Source organism: Amborella trichopoda, chromosome 6 (genome assembly GCF_054954075.1).
Source record: "Amborella trichopoda isolate Santa Cruz 75 chromosome 6, AtrichopodaSantaCruz75HAP2 v2.0, whole genome shotgun sequence".
NCBI classification, from domain to species: domain Eukaryota; kingdom Viridiplantae; phylum Streptophyta; class Magnoliopsida; order Amborellales; family Amborellaceae; genus Amborella; species Amborella trichopoda.
In genome coordinates this window covers 13,109,585-13,120,208 of record NC_142341.1, presented here as the reverse complement: position 1 = coordinate 13,120,208, position 10,624 = coordinate 13,109,585, and positions in this window count along the sequence as shown.

Below are 10,624 nucleotides of genomic sequence, written 5' to 3'. Positions count from 1 at the left end.
TTCCCCGCCTTTGCTGGGGTTTTCACGTCAAGGGGCCTATAGATCGCTCTCTCATACTGTATATGCATGGGTGTCTTTTGTCTTCCTCCTCCCTTGTTGTGTCTCTGTCACTCATTTAAAATTTGTCCATTCCACTTGAAGTCTCAGTCAGTGTTCTCAAATTCACTTCGCTTCGGTCCACTACCTAAGCGAATCAAAATCCGGTGCTGGTGCTTCGGTCAGATTTGGGTCGTTTCGTGTATGTTTCGGACTAATTCGGCTTTTTCAACCTAAACAAAGAAATATCTAATTATAAATATTTTTTTTTATTATTATTTATATATATATATCTAAATTTTTATATGAAACAACTGTTGCATTGTCTATCATATCATATTACTATACTGTTGTCATGTTTTAGTTCTTTATGTGAACATATAATTACGGATCACTTTTGATCTTTTCAGGGGCATATTGGGTACCGCTTCTTTGATTACGTCAACAATATGAGCATATCGAGGGTAGCTCATACGATTCGAATACATATCAATTCTTGAGCCCCACTGTTGTCCGCTACATTCAAATAGATTTGAGCTTTAATCATTTTTTATTTTAAGTACGGGGGGAGAGAAAGAAATATTTTAAAAAAGTGCAAAGTATTCTGTCAAATCGATCGAAGCAATAAATTATTTCATTTTTCTCACCAAACTGAAGAAGACTCAGAAGCGAATGTGACAACATTGATCTAAGTGGCTTAAAATCGAACTCCTGACTATTCAAGGCCTCTATCATCTATGAAATTGGCTCAAAGCTAAGTGATTCAGGGTGGTAGGATACTAAAACATGACGTATTGAGTTTTATTCCTACTGAGATACACATCTTCCTTTCCCATTAAATTATCCAAAAAAAAAAAAAACTTGTTTCTTCCCCTCTCCCCTTATTTATCACTTGTGTATTCGCTCTCTTTGTATACACCCGTGTGTACCTGCATGTACGTGGGCAACCCGATAAGGATGATGCACCATTATGCGTGCATTTAAAATACATGTTACTCTAAAGTTTCTAAACCGAATGATGCAAGTGCGAATTGATTCAAGGAATAAATATATAAACATGACGACCTTTGAGTGCCTCATTGACTTGATCAAACTTATGGATATGTCTCCTTTAGGGTCTCTTTCTTCATTCATTAATGGGTTCATCTCTAGGAATGGAGAGAGAGAGAGTACTTTTTGTGAAATGGGGCTGAAGTAACAGGTAAGAAAAAGATTTGAAAGCAAAAGAATATGGAAGAGACATTTCGGCAACACTAAAGCGCTCTCTCACGATAGGAATGGCAACGGGTCGGGTCAGTTAGGATTCAGGTTGGGTCAGACTCATACCTGATCCAGACCTAGACCTGAAACCCGAAGTCATTGGACCTAGATCGGACCTGACCCATCGAGTCCAATTATTGGACTCATACTTTGACCCAGGTTGGGTCTAACCGCCGGGTCTCGAGTTGGATCTGGGTCCATTGCCACCCCTATCTCAAGACTGTATTTTACTCCCATGCAGCAAATTTTTTTTGACAAACTTACTTTATTTTATTATGGGTGCGGTTTGCATAGAGCTGAGGCTCTAAACAATCAAATTAGAGCCCACCTTCAAATAGTGTCGAGAAATATGGTTTCAATACTGAAAAGTTTTGCGATAGCCTTAAATTATATTTTCATCTTTAGTTATAAAATTTAAAGCTTAAAAAATAGTGTAGATCGAGCAGATATATGAAAACTTGAAAATCTTTAAAATTGACTGTCCAAAAATGCGTTACAAGATGCATTATTTTCAAAACTTGAAATCCATTTGTTTCTCATGTCCATGCATCTTGATGTCGAGATGACCAATTTGATGATATTTAGGCATCAAAACAGCCTCTTTTAATGAAAGTTTTGAGATAAGCTCTAATTTGGTTGTATAGAGTCTAGGCTCTATATAAACTTTTCCCTTTTATTGTTGATAAAAAGTAAAAAATACACTGCAGTCATACAAGAATAAATTCCTCTAAGACCAACAACTCCAACATACTAGCTCTATGCTTTGCAAGACCGACCACCATTGAATTGGCTTCTCGATAAGCATGCTAGAATGACACCATCAAGTTCTCACATAAATTATGTGCTTCAGCCCAAATTGACAATAAACTCCACAGAAGCCTACTCTCTTTTCTACAACAGAACAAAGCGTAGGCCACCTATCCTCGTAAGAGAGAAGGACATCTGAGGCTAAAACACCTTTCTCCTTAATCCCCATCGAACGTTCTATGGTTCCATACCTCCCACAGAATGACAACCTTCAAAACTTTCCATATAATCTGCCCACATTTTGGAATACTTGGGATATCAAGCTGCTGAAAAGTAGTGGCAACGGATTGAGGCCGTACCAACTCCACCCCATCATCATCATGCTGAAAGCCCATGCCTAAATTTCTCAAGAAAATAGACAATGAAAGAAAAGGAAATTAGCACTCTCCTCGTCCTCTTTACAAAGTAAACAAATGTTAATCAAAATCCTGCCCCTCCTCCACAAATTATCAATAGTTAGCACATTTCCTTGTAGAAGCACCCAAAAAAAAGCTTGAACTTTATGTGGGACAGGCAGCTTCCATAATTAAAAATTACATAAAATCCCAAAAGGTAGACTTTTCCATAATTGAAAATTACATAAAATCCCAAAAGGTAGACTTTTAACACCATGGTGAAATGCGGGAAAGTAGACTTTTAAGGCCATGATGAATAAATGACTTAAAGTGCCGGAATGCCAAGGTGAAATGCGGGATTGTATTTTAGTCTCGTTGCTTGGAACATGGTCATGGTGAAATGCGGGATTGTATTTTAATCTCGCTTGCTTAGAACATCCATTTTTGAGATTTTTATGCAATTTTCCCTAGCATGAAAGGGATCTATCTGGGCAAAGTGCAAAGTACACCATCTTGTGGCTTAAAATGCACGCAAGCACCGCACCATTCTGTCTTTTCTTCCATGAAGATAATATAACACTCTTTTTTTATTTTATTTTTCAATGTAGGACCAAAATCCATCACTTCTCTCTCTAAACACAAAAAAACATATTTTCCAATACATTGCTTTACCAAAATAATATAGAACAAAAAAGGAAAATTATTTTAAAATAATAACTAATATTTTTCAAATACTAACACGTTTACATCACTAATAATATTTTGGCCATCCATTACAAGCATTGCCTAAAATAATTGTGTTGATTAATACGTTCTTTTGCTCTCCCAAAGGCCATCATCGGCCAACAAATATCATTTTTATTCTTCACTAATATTCAATTGAAAAGACATGAATATCTTTCTTTGTTCTTAGGATACGGTTTCTATGCGGCGGCCTGCATATTGTAGAAATACTGGCTTAACAATAAATATATATTTTAAATATAATTTGATCTTAATTTTTAGACAATATATAATTTTTAATATGGAGATCATGGATATGATTTTATTTTTTTTAAAACTAGAAATAATAATTGTATTATAAAAAATATCTGAACCGTTAATTACACTTGTTTTTAGATAGACTACATATTTGCATCCATCTTTAAAGCGGATGTTTTATACTCTTGATCGCATATTGTATAAATGCGGTCCAGCCCACATCAAACAATTTTCCTTTTCTTTATATTGTTGACATCTATGTATCGAGAAGAAGAAACTGGATGAGGCTCTCATAGTTCTCTGATTTGGACATGCACGGTTTTATTGAAAATAACTAGTAAAGGAGAATTTGAAACATTATTATTATTATTATTATTATTATTATTATTATTATTATTATTATTATTATTATTATTATTATTATTATTATTATTATTATTATTATTATTATTATTATTATTATTATTATTACTATTATTGCTATTATTGCTATTATTGCTATTATTATTATTATTATTATTATTACTATTATTACTATTATTACTATTATTATTATTATTATTATTATAGCAACAAAAAGGGGTATGACACAAGAACTTTCCTGGAGGTCACCATAGTGTTGGTATGAGAGCACCCAAAATTGGGCATAAGGGGATGGGATAAACGATTTTATTCCTCTTTGAGAATTCACATATTTAAAAATTTAACGAACAAGTCGACATGCGTTGGCTTAATTCCTAGTATGATATGTACATTGAACTTACAGTTTTGTAAAAAAGTGTACATTGAACTTACAGTTATGATATGTACATTGAACTTGCAGTTATGATATGTACATTGTTTCAGGTTTATAACTTTCAAAAAAGTGATGGTATTTTAGTAAGGGTGTGGTTTCTACAAGGTTGCAACCTCACCTCCAAATTTTATCTAACTATAAAATTTTAAACTCTGGAAATAATTAAAATCAAGTAGATTTATAAACATATTAAAATCAAGTAGATTTATAAACATATAAAAATCTTGAAAATGGATGGTCTAGATCATGTGTTGCAAGATACATTATTTTTGACGCCTCTTTGTCGAGATGATCAATTAGAAGGTTTTTCAACATTAAAACAACATCTTCCGATGGATTTTTGAGGTGCATATGTAATTCTATATTTTTAAGGTTACAACCTTATATAAACTTTTTCCTTTTAGTAAATTGCCTCACTTAAGTCACATGAACTAAATTACTTGAAGGAAAACGTTTATATAAGGATGCAACCTTCTAATGTAGAACTACGGATGCACCTCAAAAATCCATCGGAAAATATAGTTTTAATGTTGAAAAACCTTTTTGATTGATCATCTCGACATCGAGATGTATGACCATGAAAAATAAAAAAATTTTAAATCTCAGAAATAGTGCATTTTACAACATATTATGTACACAGTCCATTTTCAAGATTTTCATATGTTTATAGATCGACTTAATTTTAACCATTTTTTAAATTTGAAATTTTATAATTTGATATAAAAATAGATTTTGAGATAATCCTAAGAACATTTTACAACAAAATTATATACCATGATAAAATTTGAAGGTGCACCTTACCTCTACAGCTACGGATGCATCTGTATGCCAACTGCACCCTTACCTGAATACCCATGTTTGTTCCGGTTTCCAAACATGGAACATATTTTCATTAGAAAATTTTAATTTCAGGTTTGGTTTGAAACCAAGTGTATTTTTCAAAAATTTAGCCCCACTTAAATACCATGGCTTATTCTTGTTTCCAGATCCCGAAAAACTGTAATGGAAACCGTGTTCTAGGTTTAGAATATTGACCAAACAAGAGTATTCAGGCGATTTAATTGAGTCATTTAAATAGTCATATTATCAAAATGTCCATACTTGTTCAGAATTCAAAACTCTAAATAGCGCACTTAATGCATTTTTTTAATAAGATAAGATGTAAGTAAATAAAATGTCTTCTAAAAGTTGATCTGAATTTTTTTTTTTTTTTTTAACCTTCTCATCAGTTTTTGGGAAATTTCTCAAAATACACATTAAAACATTTAATATTTTGCCTGTTTGTGACAACTCCAACTCAAGACTGTGTTTTTCTATAGGTATTTCGAAATTAAACCAAAAAAATATAGGCAAAGTAATAAATTTTTAATCTCTTATAGATAATTTGATAAGTTTCCCTCAGTTTTTTTTTCTTAAAATAGTTTAATACTTTTTAACCGATATTTTCTCTTTGATTTTTGATGTTTTAATGTGGACCATTTTTGCATGTAATTGTTGCACCTCTTACCCTCACCTCCATAATCCATGAAAGAAATATGGAACTACTTATGAAACCAAAGCCACAAACACAATAGTGTTATTAGATTTTAAGAGACCCCACCACGGCTCAACCTCCCTGCTAGGAGTAGCTATCCTACTACCTCCATCACACGGGGTGGCAATGGGCTGGGTGGCTACAAAATGTGGCCTGAGGGCTGGGTTTGGGCCAAGCCAAGAGGAGGCTCGCCCAGTTTTTCTCGGCATGACCTTTACTTTTTCGTCTTTTTGTATTGTTTTTCTTTAATTTTACCTACACAGCCTCGTCCAGCCTAGCTTGGGTCTTAGGAAAATAGTGTCAAGCTAGGGCTAGGGCTGGCCCCCCTAGGCTTGACCAGTTGCCCGCCCTATTTCTCTCCCGTCTTCGGATTTTTTCGAAGGTTGAGTTGATGAAGATGATTTCAATTCTATCTTGATCAACATAATTCATTAAAAACATAAAAAAATGTCGAACATTTGGGGTCACATTTTCTTTTCTCTATGATATTTCCAAAGGTTATAAAACTCTGGTTCCCATGAATGATAGCAGCCTGGCTCTCACAATGATAGATAGGACGCCTACCGTTGAACCAACTTAATCTTTTAGAGAGAGAAACTTGGAGCATGGACCGAGTCTCAAAACTTAGTATAAAACCTAAACCGCAAAAATAGTAACAAGAAAACTAGGCACTTTTTTTTATTTTGAATGTTTTAAGAAGTGGACATTACTTTATGGGAAAAGATTGTCTGGTCTAAAGCTCTAAGGTGGTCTATTGTCCAAAAACAGACGGAATTTTTTTTTTTTTGAATTCTTGATACTAGGGTTTTGAGAATTTAATCAGACCCTTCATCACCAGGGACTAATTATGACAGACATTTATGGATAAAAAAAAAAAATAGAAAATATAAAAAATCGGCTGATCTAGTGTTCCTCAATCATAAATGACCAAACCACCTTCTTTAAGTGATTGCTCCCAAGTCAATATGAGAGGTTTGATTAGGAGCAATTTTTAAGCTCAAAATCATACCTTTTCAAAATTCTATCATCAATTTTTCTTTTTTTGTAGTTCAGTGTGGATAGGATCTACTACCCGTCGCAAGAATGGAACTCAAGACGTTATGTTTTGGTCTGTGGGTTGATCTGAATCAGGTTTGAGCTCGTGTCCAGGTCCAAAGGGCATGGCCCGACCCGACCCGACCCGACCCGACCCGACCCAGTAATATACATATATATGGTGTGGTTTCTATAAGGTTGCAACCTTAAACAATCCAATTAAGGTCCACCTCCAAATTTTATAATAACATGTAATTTTGGTGTAAGAAATTCTTAGGATTATCTGAAAATCTATTTTCATATCTAATTATAAGATTTTAAACTCCAAAAATAATTAAAACCAAGTAGATCTATAAACATATGAAAATCTTGAAAATGGACGGTTTAGATAATGTGTTGCAAGATGCACTATATTTAGGACTCAAAATCTTTTCTTTTTTTTTTTTATATTCATACATCTCAATGTCAAGATGATCGATTAAAAAGTTTTTTAAAATTAAAACAACCTTTTCCAATCGGTTTTTGAGGTGCATCTTTAATTCTACATTTTAAAGCTGCAACTTTATATAAACTTTTTTCATATATATATGTGGACAATCTACAATTTCATATGACTTGGACTCGACCCATATGGGTCTGAGTCCATATGATTGCCCCTGACACCCTACCACCCTGACCACCTGGCCATGAGCCCGTTTAAAATTCTATTTTAGCCAAGAAAAAGACAATCTCAAGCATTTCAAATCAGATGAGAAAGGATAATATGAAGAATTTCAAATCAAACGAAAAAAAACTCCTAAACATACTTAAGCAAAAAAAATCCTCCTAACACGTTTTTGTGTGGGTCATGAGTTGTAGGTGGTGGTGGGGTTGGAGTAGGTAATATGGCACTCCCACCCGTTCTCAACTTCTCCTTGGAAAGATTTGGAAGATTTTACATTCGCCCACAGTATCCCCATTGATATTAATCTCTTACAACCACACCATACCACAAATACTCTCTCTCTCTCTCTCATATGATAGCGATTTGGTGGTTGTCTTTTTGTTTTTTTCCTCTCTCCACATTAGCATGTTTTTATATATACAAACAACAGGGTTGAGAAGGGGTTTGGGTTTGGGGTGCCCAACTAAGGTCTAGACTTTTATTCTTATAATTTTTTAAAAAAAACAAAACAAAATTAAAAAACGGGCAGGGACTCTTCATCTTCACTGAATTACTTAAAAATTGGATTGAGAGGACTTGACATGGGCCTGAATCCGTTCCCAAATATTTGACCCAATGGCTCATGCTTGGGTCCAAACATAGTTAGCAATTCGGGGAATAATAAAACATCAATAGTAAATCGGTTTTATTTCAAAAAATCAGAGAAAAAAATCAGGTAAAAAATATGGATTGCCAAAAAATAGAGTAAGCTATAGAATCGTGAATATTTCAGATTTGGTTCAAAAGTACTAAAGCCATTAAACAATAATTTTATAGCCTTATTAATGTCAATAAAGTAACACTTAACAATTTTTTGTTGACATTTTCACAAAATCTAGCAACAATGCTTACTCTGTTGTCATATCGCACAACATATCATATATTTTTTGGGATAGAACAATATGAAGCAACAATAACAATACTAAACATAAGAACTAATTAGCAAATAACAAGAACTGTGAATCAAGGTAGATGATTATTTTTTAAAGAAAAAAAAAACATAAAACACCCTCAATATAGGATTGCAGCTAATTAAAAGAAACTACAAAGACCTAAATATGTAAAACATTTGTCCATCCAAAATGTTATATTATATATACCAATAAAATACAAAAATAAAATCTGAAATTAATCAAACTTCTATATGCATAAATATAACAACAAAATGCTTGACAAAATTTTGAATCTTGCACTGAATTCCTCGCTACCTAAATTTTTAGTACTATTTCTTGATCTTTATACGAACTCTTCGGGTTTCAAGGAAAAAAAAAACTATCAGTCACTCTTTTTCTAATTCTGCCCATTATTTTAAGATATATGATTGTTCTAATTATTTTTTTTTTTAGGAATATATTGCTTGTACTGTTTTGTGCACTTTTTTAAAGGGATCTCATTGGTGAAATTTTTGATGGATTACTCCCACTATTAATGTACTCATCTTTAAACCAAAATTCAATAATATTAAGTTAATGAAGAAATAAATTTTTTTTGAAACAAAGATAAAATACATATTTATATTGGTTCCATTAAAACAACGTGATTTTTTTTAAGATCTTTTAAAAAACTCGGAGTTCTAAACGTATTTCAAAAAATCAGAAAGTTTTTGAAAAAATCATGTTTTAAACAAACTTGCTAACTATGGGTCCAAATAACCTACACCTACTCTGGGCTTAGGTCCATCTTAACCCTTATCAGGTCAGGTTGGATATAGATCAAGGTTGACCTGGCCCTATATATATATATATATATAATCAAAGTAAAGCACACCTTCAAATAGCGTCACAAAATGTGGTTTCAATACTGAAAATATTTGTGATAGCCTTAAAGTATATTTTCATCTTTAATTATAAAACTTAAAGCTTCAAAAATAGTGCAAATTGAACAAATATATAAAAACTTGAAAATCTTAAAAAATGACGGTCCAAAAATACGTTACAAGCTGCACTATTACCAAAATTTGAAATCCATTTTTTTCTCATGTCCACACATCTTGATGTCAAGATGACCAATTTGAGAATATTTGGACATCAAAACAACCTCTTCTAGTGAAATTTTTGAGGTGGGCTTTAATTTGATTGTTTGGAGCGGAAACTCTATATAAACTTTTGCCATATATAAATATGGGTATGGCTTGCACAAGGTTGCAACCTATATACTTTTTTAAGACTTGAAATATCTTTTTTTGTTTTTCATATTTATATATCTTTTTCATATTTATATATCTTGATGTTGAGATGTCAAGATGATCAATTAAACGTTATTCTATCAAAACAATTTTTTTCGAATGATTCTAGAGATGCACCTTAATTTTACATTTTAATGTGTCAACTTTATATAAACTTGTAAATATTCTAAAATAAAATCCAATTTTCTTTTATTTAGATAGGGACCCAATCCAACCCAGCTGGTTGGATGACCCAACAACCATCCTAGTCAGGTCTGGGTCCTAGCTGGACCCAGTCCGGTCGGGTCCTAGTTGTGGTCGATTCAGACTTGGAACGACCCATTCACACCCCTAAGCTGTCACACCATACCAGTAGTAAACGGTTCTCTATATAAATATAATACGAATGGTGAAGCTGAAATGATCTTGTCATTATCAGCCAATTGGCGTAACGGTTCCCATCCACCATCCGTCATTCAAAACGGACACTCCAACCGTAGCTTTTGCATAACAAATCAATAGTAAATCTTGTAGCATAGACTCCACAAATTCTCTGCATGTTTTAAATGTATTTAAAAATCAAAATTGGGCCCACAGTCATCGAATCACCCCCTCCTAATCCCAATCTGACTTAGGCGATTCTGAATCGAATATGTGATTGCATAACATACCCAATCGCACACCCAATCACAAATACGTGTTCAACCCTAATGGAGTGAAAATGCTCTTACCATTAACATCAGAAAAAAAAAAAAAAAGTGGGAACCTTTGGAAGGGAAAGGTCTGCGTGTTTTTCACACCTCTAATATATTTTCAAATACTTAAACCCGATATATTCGTGGCACCAACTCGTCTAACTTTAATAAATAAAGGGCACCAGATCTTTCTCTATCAAGGCAAACCACCATCTACGCCAATGCTGAAGAAGGAAAGGCATCTAAATTAATGACCTACCAAATCAACGTTAAAAAGA